Source organism: Halichoerus grypus, chromosome 3, assembly GCF_964656455.1.
Source record: "Halichoerus grypus chromosome 3, mHalGry1.hap1.1, whole genome shotgun sequence".
Lineage (NCBI taxonomy): Eukaryota > Metazoa > Chordata > Mammalia > Carnivora > Phocidae > Halichoerus > Halichoerus grypus.
In genome coordinates, this window is record NC_135714.1 from 1,656,475 (window position 1) to 1,668,992 (window position 12,518).

Genomic DNA, 12,518 nt, shown 5'->3' on the forward strand with positions numbered 1-12,518 from the left:
TGACTTCGGTTCTACAAGAACGACTGCTGATGCTTTGTGGATGTTGTAAGGGGCAAAGACTGAAGCGGGAAGACCCGTTAGAGGCCTGGTGTCAGGTGTGGGGTGGGCATTCGACAGGTGAATGATTTCTGCCTTTGGGATGGGGGGCGTAGGCAACTCCTCAGAGGTGTGCTTCACATGGGGCAGGCTAGGCCGTTCCACGCACTAAGCTGGCCGTGCCTACCGACCTTTCATTTTCTTTGCATCGATGACACCCAGGTTCTCTGGTTCACTGCTGCCACATCTAAGTTTGGTTTTGGACGTGTTGAACTGCAAGAGCCTCGAGACATCCGGGAGGGGATGCGGATTAGGCAGTTGTTCCGTAGACATCTGACTGTTGCTCTTCTCTGTACCATTGGCTCCCTTTCCGTTGTGGACCACGGTCCGTTTTGCTCCCACACTGTGTCTTCACCCTTCCAGCCTTCGATGTGGAGTTTGTTCTGCCAGTCTTCGGATCGTTTTCTGGGTTAGTTACACTGATCTGTTGTTACCTTGTTGTATCTGTGGAATAAGGCAGGCTTAGAGCTCTCCTACTCCACCATCTTCCCAGCCCTCTCCACCATAGACATTGAGCCCCAAACCAACTTCTGGGAGTTGAGTGTGTCTTGATGGTGTGCATGTGGCTGGTGGGGTGAGGCATCAGTGGGGAGAGACCAAGAACGGGCCCTTGAGGTTCTGTAACACTCAGAACCTGTGACTCCTCTTACATCATCATCATCATCATCATTTTTATTTTTTACTTTTTTTAAGATTTTATTTATTTGACAGAGAGAGAGAGAGAGAGCACAAGCAGGGGGAGCAGCAGAGGGAGAGGGAGAAGCAGGCTCCCGACAGAGCAGGGAGCCCGATGTGGGGCTGGGATCATGACCTGAGCCGAAGGCAGATGTTCAAGTGACTGAGCCGCCCAGGCGCCCATCATCATCATCATCATCATCATCATCATTATCATTATTTTAAGTAATCTCTAATCTCAACATGGGGCTCAAATTCACGACCCCAAGATCAAGAGTTCAGAGTCCAGAGTGCTAACCATTACACCATGGAACCCACTCCTAAGATCAAGAGTTCCATGCTCCACTGACTGAGCCAGCTAGGTGCCCACCTCTCTTACATTTTTAATGCTTACATCTAACTGCCTTAAATAGATTTGGAACAGAGGAGTTTTCAATAAATATTATATGCACAGTTTTTTTATTACATGAATTAATCATTTGGCATTAATTAAAAAATGAACATTAGGGGCGCCTGGGTGGCTCAGTCGTTAAGCGTCTGCCTTCGGCTCAGGTCATGATCCCAGGGTCCTGGGATGGAGCCCCGCATCGGGCTCCCTGCTCCGCGGGAAGCCTGCTTCTCCGTCTCCCACTCCCCCTGCTTGTGTTCCCTCTTTCGCTGTGTCTCTCTCTGTCAAATAAATAAAATCTTTAAAAAAAAACATTAAAATCAGAAGCAACATGAATTTATCAGTTAATTCTGGTTACCAAAGTGTTATTTGGGTACAGGTAGTAGCCCTCTGCCCTCTTGGAAGTATTGAAAAGCCAAATGAAATTTAAAAAAAAAAAAAAAACTTAGAATAAAAGGTTCCTTCCCCCTCTGTTTGAGGGTCCCCAGCCCTCTAACCACCTCCCTCCCAAGATATGTGAGATGCTCCTGGCCCACGGCCTCGGTTAGAGAGCTTGCCGCTTGCCGACCTGTCGGTGCAGGGGAGACGGAGGGAGCAAAGACAGCGCATCGGCTGTGCACACTGAGAACCACGGCGTTTGCCCGAGTGAGAGAAGTCACAGTTGACGCCCAGCGCCTGGGTCACCGACAGTTTGTGCAGAGGTGTGGTTACTAGGGCCGGACTCACCAAGGGGTGTCAGAGCCTTGGACTTCAAGTTGAAATAGTTAAAAGAATGCAGATTTATTCATTGAGCAAACATTTATTGAAGATTTTTGATGTGTTGGGTACATGCTCCATACTGGGATTGTGACCCTGGAAGAACATCCGTCAGTCTCGTTGTAGATTGTGTGGCGTGGTCGGGTTGCAAGGAAGTGTGGGGTGGAGTGGTTTCTGCTCCCAGGAGGCTTATGCTGTAGGGGAGTTGGACAGCAATGAGATAGAAATAGCAGCAGTCCAGACTATAATAGAAGTCAGAAATTAATTTATATAGTTCTTTTGGCATTAATTTACAGTGTAAGCAGTTAGTTGCCGAGGAGCTCTGCCACAGCTGACAGTGACGTGTGGACATGAGCTGGCCTCCCCTCAGCACTTCCCACGTCAGGCGCTGCTGTGCGGCCCATGTGTGCGCGTCTCCCTTCTGTCCTCACGGTGACCTGAGGCACAGGTGCTCTTGTCCCCACTTTATGTTGAGGAAACGGGCAGAGAAAGACCAAGGACTTGTTCAGGGCCAGCTGCACAGCTAGGAGCAAGGGGCCCGGCCAGGCAGCACCTGCCCTCTTAGGTGTCAGGGCCTGGGGAGGTACCATAACAGGTGTCGGGCCCCCTAAGACGGTGGTGTGCGGACTCTGACCAGTCTTTGTGGTTTAGACAGTAATTTCCATACAGCAGTTTTGAGGATTTAATGTGGTCGCTTGAGTTTTATTGAACTCTGTACAGGTATTGAACTCAAAATTATATTACTTCAGGCTTTTAGTTGACATGAGAACTAAAATATCTCAGAACTGAGAATATTGTGGAGTCCATGTAATAATTATTCCAGATATTCGTTATTTTTGATGTAACTAATGGTTACCATTCTAATGTCAATTTTGTGAAGGCATGAATTTGAAAAGGGGGAATCTTGAAGCTCCTGGTTTTGTCTGGAGGTCACTTAGCTGCTGGCTGCCCACACCCCACCGGCGTTTCACTTGAGCTTTGTTGTGGTTTTCCTGCCCTGTGAACAGTGACCATCTCCTGAGATTAATACAAGAATGTCCCGAAGTGCAGTGCGTACCTAGAGGCAGAACTTATTTTAATCTTAGATGTTTCTTAAAGGTCTGATGAGATCATTTAAATGTTTTAGTGATTTGTTACAGTAAGTCTTCTTGAAGGTCCTCATGTGTCCTGGAGAACATCAGGAGTCTGTTGTAGAAAATAAACTGACTCGAGAACATCCATAGATAGTGGAACAGTGGTAGGAATTAATTTAAAACCATGGCTTTGGGGAAGGTGTGGGTGGTTTGAGGTAGATGAGAGGGTGAGAATGTTAGTAGGACTCCATGAATGCTAATTGGTATCATGTGCTTTTCATGATTCTAAGATGTTTCTGGTGTTAGAACATTTAATTTTTAACCCTGTGAAGTATGCACATTGTTAGTGCTCAGGAATACTGTTTCTTAAAGGATAATCATCTGTTAAACTCTCTAGAACAGTTCTTTTTTAATCTGTTGTGTTTTTTTTTTTTAATTTTCAGTATCCACCCACCCCCTTAATTTGCCCTTCTTAAAAAAAAAAAAAACCTGTTTTTTTAATAGTGGTAAAAATATATATCATAAAATGTGCCATTTTAACCATTTTTAAGCATACAGTTCAGAGAGATGTGCCACATTTTAACTACTTTTTTATTATTATTGTGTTATGTTAATCACCATACATTACATCATTAGTTCTTGATGTAGTGTTCCATGATTCATTGTTTGCATTTAACTACTTTTTATTGTTGAACAGTGCCCTTTACTAAGTCATTAACTTTTCATATTTATTAATAATTTGTTCCTGTTTTGGGGAGGGCAGTTTTCTGAATTAATTTCTAATTGTGAGCTGAATTTTTTTTTTTTCACTTCAAAATACTACTAGTTGTTAAAGCTATGAACTTAACTTTAAGTACAACTTTGGCCCACCACACAAATCCTCCATTTACAAAAAGTTTTTTGATACATGGTGTTCTCAGTTTTGTTGTTTTTCTGAATCTCTTTACTCAGCACACATTCAGTTAGTGCATATTATGTGTCAGTTACTAAGGTGTAAGTACTGGGACTTTATTTTATTTTATTTTTTTTAAAGATTTTACTTATTTATTTGACAGAGAGAGAGAAAGCGAGAGAGGGAACACAAGCAGGGGGAGTGGGAGAGGGAGAAGCAGGCTTCCCGCTGAGCAGGGAGCCCAATGCGGGGCTCGATCCCTGGACCCTGGAGCCGAAGGCAGACGCTTAACGACTGAGCCACCCAGGCGCCCCCCTATTTTTTGTTTTTAAGTGAATACGACCTGTATAACTTTTGTCTTTTGTAATATAGGTTTTTGTTTATTTTTTGGTAGCTTATTTGATCGGTTTTCCAAGTGTTTCATGGAGCTTAACACTAGAAGTATTCAGTGGAGTTTTAAATCTTGACATAAATCCAACAAATAAGCCTTATTTAAATTTGTCATTTTTGTTTTTCTTTTTTTTTTTAAAGATTTTATTTATTAGAGAGAGAGAGAGACAGCTAGAGAGGGAACACAAGCAGGGGGAGTGGGAAAGGGAGAAGCAGGCTTCCTGCCGAGCAGGGAGCCCGATGCGGGCCTCGATCCCAGGACGCTGGGATCACGACCTGAGCTGAAGGCAGACGCCTAACGACTGAGCCACCCAGGCGCCCTGTCATTTTTGTTTTTCTCTACTTGGTTTGTTACAGATTGATAGGTGTCCTGTTTGACGGTTGGTAACCTCCGTTAATTTTTACTGGAGACTTCACTGGCTTTTGCATTATATATTTAACATGTTTTTTTTTTTTAAGATTTTATTTATTTATTTGACAGAGAGAGAGACACAGCGAGAGAGAGAACACAAGCAGGGGGAGTGGGAGAGGGAGAAGCAGGCTTCTTGCTGAGCAGGATCGATGCGGGGCTCGATCCCAGGACCCTGGGACCATGACTTGAGCCAAAGGCAGACGCTTAATGACTGAGCCACCCAGGCGCCCCTCAACATGTTTATTTTTATATTGAGTTATGACCTTCATATCTTTATTAAAAGTATACCTCCTATTAGCAGAGTAACCTTGTTACTTATAATGTTTTTCTTTTCTTTTTAGTATTTTATTTTTAAGTGATCTCTACACCGAGTGTGGAGCTCAAACTCACAGCCCCGAGATCAGAATTGCGTGCTCCACTGACCACACCAGCCAGGCACCCCACTTATGTTTCTTTGATTTTAAATTGCTACCCATGCATTCATTTTATTTGCATTTGCCTGTTTTATTTTGCCCATTTAAAAAATTCTGTCAGTTTAATGATAATAAACAGCGGCCATTTTGACTTGATTACTATGTCTTACATTCTATTAAGCACTTTACTTGTCATATCTCATTTGATTGTATGGCAACCTTCTGAGTGGATTTTTTAATTTTTTAATTTTTTATTTTTTTAAAGATTTTATTTACTTATTTGACAGAGAGAGACACAGTGAGAGAGGGAACACAAGCAGGGGGAGTGGGAGAGGGAGAAGCAGGCTTCCCGCGGAGCAGGGAGCCCGATGCGGGGCTCCATCCCAGGACCCTGGGATCACGACCTGAGCTGAAGGCAGACGCTTAACGACTGAGCCACCCAGGCGCCCCTCCTGAGTGGATTTTTTAATCCTCCATTTACAAATAAGGAAACTGAGGCTTGCACTGTTAATGACTTGCTTAAAGGTGAACAGTGAGTAGTTTTCAACCACACTTGTACAGTATTTTAAGTATATATTTTCTAAGCAGCCATAGGGTTCAGTATTGCATTAAAAAATAAACTTGGGGCACTTGGGTGGCTCAGTTGGTTGGGCATCCACCTCTTGGTTTCGGCTCAGGTTGTGATCTTGTGAGTGGTGGACTCGAGCCCCACATCTGACTCTGTGCTTGGTGGGGCATCTGCTCAGAGATTCTCTCTCTCTCTCCCTTCCCCCCTCTCTTTCTCATTCTCCAATAATTAATCTTTAAAAACAATAAAAAAGTAAAAAAGAATAAATAAACAACTTAGGGGCACCTGGGTGGCTCTGTTGCTTAAGCACCCAATTCTTGATCTCGGCTAAGGTCTTGATCTCAGGGTCGTGAGTTCAAGTCCCACATTGGGCTCCATGCTGGGTGTGGAACTTACTTAAAAAAAAAAGAGAAAACTTAATATTTTTTAATACCTTATGAGGTATCTCTATTTCTCAGAAGAAGAAAAATGAGTTCTGGGCACCTGACTGACTCAGTCAGTGGAGCATGCGACTCTTGCCCCACACTGGGGGTATGAATTTTTTAAATAAGTAAAATCTTGGGGCGCCTGGGTGGCTCAGTCATTAAGTGTCTCTGCCTTTGGCTCAGGTCATGATCCCAGGGTCCTGGGATCGAGCCCCGCACCGGGCTCCCTGTTCCGCGGGAGGCCTGCTTCTCCCTCTCCCTCTGCTCCCCCTGCTTGTGTTCCCTCTCTCGCTGTGCCTTTCTCTGTCAAATAAATAAATAAAATCTTAAAAAAAAAAAAAAATAAGTAAAATCTTTAAAAAAAACAAAAGGAAAAAATGAGTTCTGCAAATATGAGTGACTTCTCAAGGTTACACAGCTTACTAGGAGGTAGAGTTGGGATTTGAACCCAGGTATCCTGGCTCCAGTCTCTCTGTACCACACACTGCTGCCTTTCTGCAGTTTCTCTTCTTAACCACTGCTACTGTTCTATTTGCGTTAGCCTGCCCTTGACCGTAAATGGTGCTGAGAGGTGAAGGTATTCCAATATATTCTTATTTGTTTGTTTATTAAAATAATTTTTTTAAAGTAATTTCTGTGCCCGGTCGGGGCTCCAACTCATGACCCTGAGATCAAGTCACATGCTCCACCAACTGAGCCAGCCGGGCACTATTTATTCCAAGTATATTTTATTTAGAAGCATGTGTATGTATGAAAACAAAGTCATAGCTGACTCAGTTTTGTTTGGGGTGGGACATATGGTTTGGGGGTAATGTTTTATTAATTTTTCTTCATGCTGTTTTGTAACATAAATTCAGATAGTTGGGAAAATTTATCAGCATTGATGTTGCTGCTCTTGCAAGATGTGTCAACATTTTAGAAGGAATCTTAATTCAGAAATATGTATTTTTGTAAAGACATACTTCTGGGATTCCACAACTTGTCTCATGTTCTCTTTACCTTTGACCATCACAATATCTAGTCAGTGTTTGTTATTGAACATGTTGGTTCAGAGGTACCAGAAGTCCAGATGGCCAGGCTAGCTTCTAGTGTGTACTGAAACTACTGTCACCTGGTACAAGTATTCAGCTCGTGGGTACTAAGACTTCAAGCTTATCAAAACCCAAAGTTGTGGGGGTTGGAAGGAAAAAGTTTCTGGATTGGTCCAGAAAGTGTAAATCAGAGATGCTACTTGCATTTGGACCCTTCTTTCCTGGAGAAGCAGCACCATCTATTGGGCATCTGTGCAGAATATATATAGCTATGTCTTTGGGACAGTTCTCTAACCCCAAAGGTCTCCTGTTTGACGTGGTGAGTCCCCAGTGGGCCATTTCACCATTTTCTGCAGCCAGCTGTTTTGGGTGGTGGAGTATGTGACAAGATGAGTGAATCCCATGACCATGGGTCATCACCTCACTGTTATCCTAAAACAAACTCCTTGGTCAATATTGTGTCATAAAGTGAAAAGTTGGTCAGCAAGTTCATAGGTGGTGACACTGGAGAACAGGGTGTATCAGTCTGGGTCCAATCAGGAGACAAACCATATAGTAATTTAAACAAGGGAAATTTAATATATTAAGAAATTAGTGAGGTTTGACAGAGTAGCTATAAACTGGAAAGAGAACTCTAAAGTATACTCCAGGGCTGAGGGATAGTACCCCCGAGGAAGGATACATTTGGAAGGGGGCCATACCCCGAGACTGGGGTTCATATCTTGTTGGAATACAGATGGTTGCCTGGGCCAGAGCTAGTCCGTACTTACTAGGCAAGCAGGATCAGTCTGGGGTGCGGGCCAGCTGAGGCGGACGGGTGGGCATGCAGAGGCAGTCAGGGCCCCCTGTAGGCATGCGTTGGGAGGGCCATGGAAACATTCCTCCAGGGTTCAGGTGAGCCAGCATTGACGGGCAGGTGTGCAGGCGTCTGGGAAGCATCAGCAGAACTGGTTGCTGGAGCAGCAGCCTCCTAACCAGGCCTGCACACACTTGTCTGTCACTTGGGCCAGGGCGGCTCCAGGTCCCTGTGTGGGACAAGATTGGGTGGTAATAGGCTCACTAGACAGCCAGCCCTGCAGGAACCCTTCTATGTGCTGAGGCATGGGGCTGAGGAGAGGGTGCAGGAAGCAGTCATTGAGGCTGGGGCACAAGTCCAGAGTCCCTGGGGCTCCTCCCAGGTATGTTGTTGCTCCCTGAGTGAGTCCAGTGCTGGAGCAAGCACGAAATGCCAAACACCAGAGAAGCTGTGTCCTGCAGATACCTAGCATTGGAGAATCCAGATCATCCTTGGTGGAAGTTCATGTCACTGAGCACGTTCATCACTCCCATCCTTGCTGCCATGTCTCTTTGTTCATGAGCGTATTTGAATAAGTGTTGGGGAAAGAAGCTCAGAGACATACATATGCAGGGCAGCTCATCTCACCACTGTTGGGAGAGCTGCTTTGGCAGTAGCTGTCATTGCTGAGCACTCACAGAGGATACAGATTTCCTTGCGCTCCACGCCCAAGCTCAGGCCCCTCCTCTAGAGCCCTCTGCTTCCAGTCATCCCTTCTTGTTCTTTCCAGGTTCCTGGGCCAGCCAGCCAGACACCAGCTCCTGTCAGTACACTGGTGTAGATCTGCATCTCTGGCCGTTTCTCCTCCCTGGCCAAGCGTACAGGCAAGCACCCTTCTCAGACTCGTGCTCACTGGTTGGATTTTCCCTCCCGCTGAGCCTCCAGGACCCTGTCTGAGTACAGTGTCAGCTCTAACCATCCACCACTGGCCGGTGCCAACATTCTCATTCAGAACCATCTATAAAGAGACTCCGCATTTTCTTCCTTTGTTATTGGTCCTAGGTGTCGTTTTTGCAGTGGCAGTGCGGGCACTTGGTTGTACGGCGTGTGTGTGATTTCAGGGTCGTTTTGCACACATTCTCCCGGTGGACAGCTCGGGTAGCTCCCGGTCAGGCAGCCGGCCTCTCCGGTCTGCTGCCATCACTCGAAAACCCCTGGAGAGTTTTCTGCTTGCTCATTCCATGGACACTGCCTGTCCTAGGAGTGACATTTAGAAGAAGGAATGTGCTTGGGACAAAGTCTGTGGTCAGTTTCTTGGGGGAGAGAGAGAGGAGCGCGTGTGGTCAGGAAGTGCTGTGCCAACAGGAGGCCGGTCCTAACTGCCCAGACTGGGAGAGAGTGGGCTTTTAAAGAGAAGATGCCTGAGCTGCACTGGAAGAGGAGAGGCACTTTCCAGGTGGCTACCGGGCAGATCTTTTGTGGTGGTGTGAGTACAGGTGCAAGATTCACACTGCCTGGATCTGAATCCTAGCTCTGTGATGCCACATGGGCTTCCGTGATGGGTCTGTTCCTTAGGTGCCATAGCTTTTTAAATAAGACAGGAGTGCCTGCCTTTGGGGTCATCCTAAGAGTTATCAGAGGAAATACGTGCATGGCATTTATTTCTCATAATGCCTGGCGCTTGGTTCTTAGCTTTGTAGTTTGACATGAGTCATTTCCTGTCCTCGGGGCTTCTGTAGTAACGTGCACATCTTTTTATATTGATACTTTTTCTTTCATGATGTTGAAACAGTCCACTCCCATGCCATCTTCTCAAGAGCCAGAACATGTACGTGGTCTTTGGATCCATCTCCAGCACCTGGTAGGTCTTCCATAAATACTGACAACCATACAGAAGTAGGAATGTAGGAAAAATGGAATATTTTCTAATTGTAAGGCGTGTTTCTATCAATTTATTTCCTTTTTTTAATAAAAGATTTTATTTGACAGAACACAAGCAGGGGGAGGGGCAGGCAGAGGCAGAGGGAGAAGCAGGCTCCCCGCTGAGCAGGGAGCCCGACATGGGGCTCGATCCGGGGACCCTGGGATCATGACCTGAGCCGAAGGCAGATGCTTAACCAGCTGAGCCACCCAGGTGCCCCTGTCAATTTATTTCTGATAATATGTTTTATTTGCATTTAACGTTTCTTTGCACTCACCACAGACCATCAGGTGAGAACAGACACCTTTAACAGGACGATTACTTGGCAGTTTCTTTTGCACCGCTGCAGTTGATCTTCAGCGGATCTGGCCCAGAGTTTCCAAGCATGGATCTGAGTAGGTGCTCGGTCCTGGGAACCCCACAGCCCCTTTACTATAAGAAGCATGTAGAAGAGCCAGCTTCTCCGAGGGGAGGCTTCCAGAGCTTTCAGCTCATGATCACTTAGTGTCTTCTCATTTGATTTTAGTTAACAACTCTAAAAACACAGAGCAGGTAGGGCGCCTGGGTGGCTCAGTTGGTTAAGCGACTGCCTTCGGCTCAGGTCATGATCCTGGAGTCCCTGGATCGAGTCCCGCATCGGGCTCCCTGCTCAGCGGGGAGTCTGCTTCTCCCTCTGACCCTCCCCCGTCTCATGTACTCGCTCTCTCTCATTCTCTCTCTCTCAAATAAATAAATAAAATCTTTGGAAAAAAAAAAACAACACAGAGCAGGTATTTAAAAAAAATAATAAAATGTATCTTAACCTGAAAAACAGAGTTGAGTAATTTAAAAATCATATCTTGAGATAATAAGAATATAATGCATTGGAATGCGTTTTGAGCTATCTGGTCCACAGTGATTTTTTAAAAATTCAGTCTTTGAGCCTTTAGTCAGATGACATTCATTTGCCTAGAGCAGAGCTAGTGACCTCTCCCTCAAGGAGCCACCATATATGATTCCGTGTGCAAACATGGGTTATTCATTATGAACATAGTGCGAGCCAGCACTGGATGGCCGCTACCTGCATGCCAGCGTGGGGCTTGAAGCACTTACGGCCTCCTCAGGGCAGGCCGATGAGGCAGGTGTTCTAGGGCGAGAGAGCTGAGGGGAGGGGAGGATGACTAATGCCCATGTTAGTGCTCCAGGGAGTGAGGCTGGGCAGTCTGGCCCAGAGCGGGCATTCTTAATTACTTCAGTAATTTGTTTTTTCTTTAATTTTTCATTCTTTACTTGTAAGAATAAACTTTATTGAGGTATAATTTACACACAGTAGGATGCACCCATTTTAAACATACAGTTCTAGGAGGATTGACATCTGCCACCCCAGTTAAGACTTAGGAAATGTCCGTCACCCCACACAGTTCCCGCGTCCTCCTTTGCCAGTCCCTCCTCTCTCCTCTGGCCCCAGGCAGCCATTGATGGTTATTGATAGGATTTGGTTAAAATCTACCATCTGGTTAGCTGTTTTCTGTTCATCATTTATTTCTTGTTGTCTTTTCCCTCTTTTTCTGCCTTTTCTGGGTTTAATTTAGCATGTATTATGATTCCATTTTATCTCTTCTGTTGACTTATTATTCATACCTCTTAAAATATTTTTATACTTGTTGCCTTTGGGTTTATAGTGTACATTTTTAAAAATTTTCTGTTTATTTATTTTGAGAGAGAGAAAAGGAACTTCTTTCATTTCCTAAGCACCATGCTTCTTGGTGGCCCTAGCTTCCCCACCGAGGTGTCACAGCAAACAGCAGATTTGAAACTCCTACTGGGTTACGGATCACAGTTACTTCCGAGGGGTCTTCACAGTTAAGATGGGCATACATTTCAGAAGGCAGCCTCTGGGCTCCCCTTTCTCTCTCACACACACACACTCACACAGACTCTCACACAGGGGAACGTTGTTCAGCTGGTGGGCTTGGCTGGCTCACGTCAGGTACTGGACCACAAGGAACATGACCGCACAGGTGAGCAGCATCCCTCCAGTCATAAAGTACTCGTGCTGGAAAGCCCCTTCGCACCTCATGCTGTAACAGGCTCAGCATGTCGGCAGCGTCAAGGATCTTCTTCGGAGCCCCCTTCAAGGTCAGTCTCTGGGCCCGCGGTCCTTCCAGAATACCGCGCCTTACTCCAGCGAGGTCATCTATGCCGTGGTGAATTTTCTGGAGGGAAAATGCCGCGAGTCATCCATGAGGATGGCGCTGAGTCCTTAGTGGTGGAAGTGTGATACAGAAGCCCGTCTTGCCAGCTCTCCTGCTCTCTTATGTATCACTGATGCTGGAAGTTTCCAAGCATTCTACAGGTGCTGGACATGATACTTTCAGTGGTCAACATGAAGTTTGGCATTCTGTCTTTTGTTAGAGGGCTCCTTGCTGGACAAAATCTCCAGACATTCTAGATGGCTGAATATCTGGTCTGTGTTTGCTTGGATTTTGTTTTCTACTAAGTGCAGAGACTATTTGCCATCTCAAGCCCTCCCTTGTGAGACTAGGTCTTACGGACCTGCTTGTGCGTTTGCTGGTGCAGCGGCTCCATGTCGCCAGCCCTGCCGGGGCCAGCCCTGGCTTTGCAGTATATATTTTATTTGTTTGTTATTACAAATTTGCTTTATTTTTCTGTTGAATCAAGTATTAGCCCCCAGTTTAGAGTTTGGTTTTTTTTTTTTTATGC

General features: G+C 45.5%; 1 protein-coding gene and 1 pseudogene across 5 annotated transcripts in view; one reads left to right on the forward strand and one right to left on the reverse strand.

Moving 5' to 3' along the window:
• FAM193A (family with sequence similarity 193 member A) overlaps positions 1–12,518 on the forward strand; it is a 164,220-nt gene that overhangs the window by 25,386 nt on the left and 126,316 nt on the right. The window lies entirely within an intron of this gene.
• On the reverse strand, positions 11,776–12,383 carry LOC118544532 (Golgi SNAP receptor complex member 2 pseudogene; annotated as a pseudogene).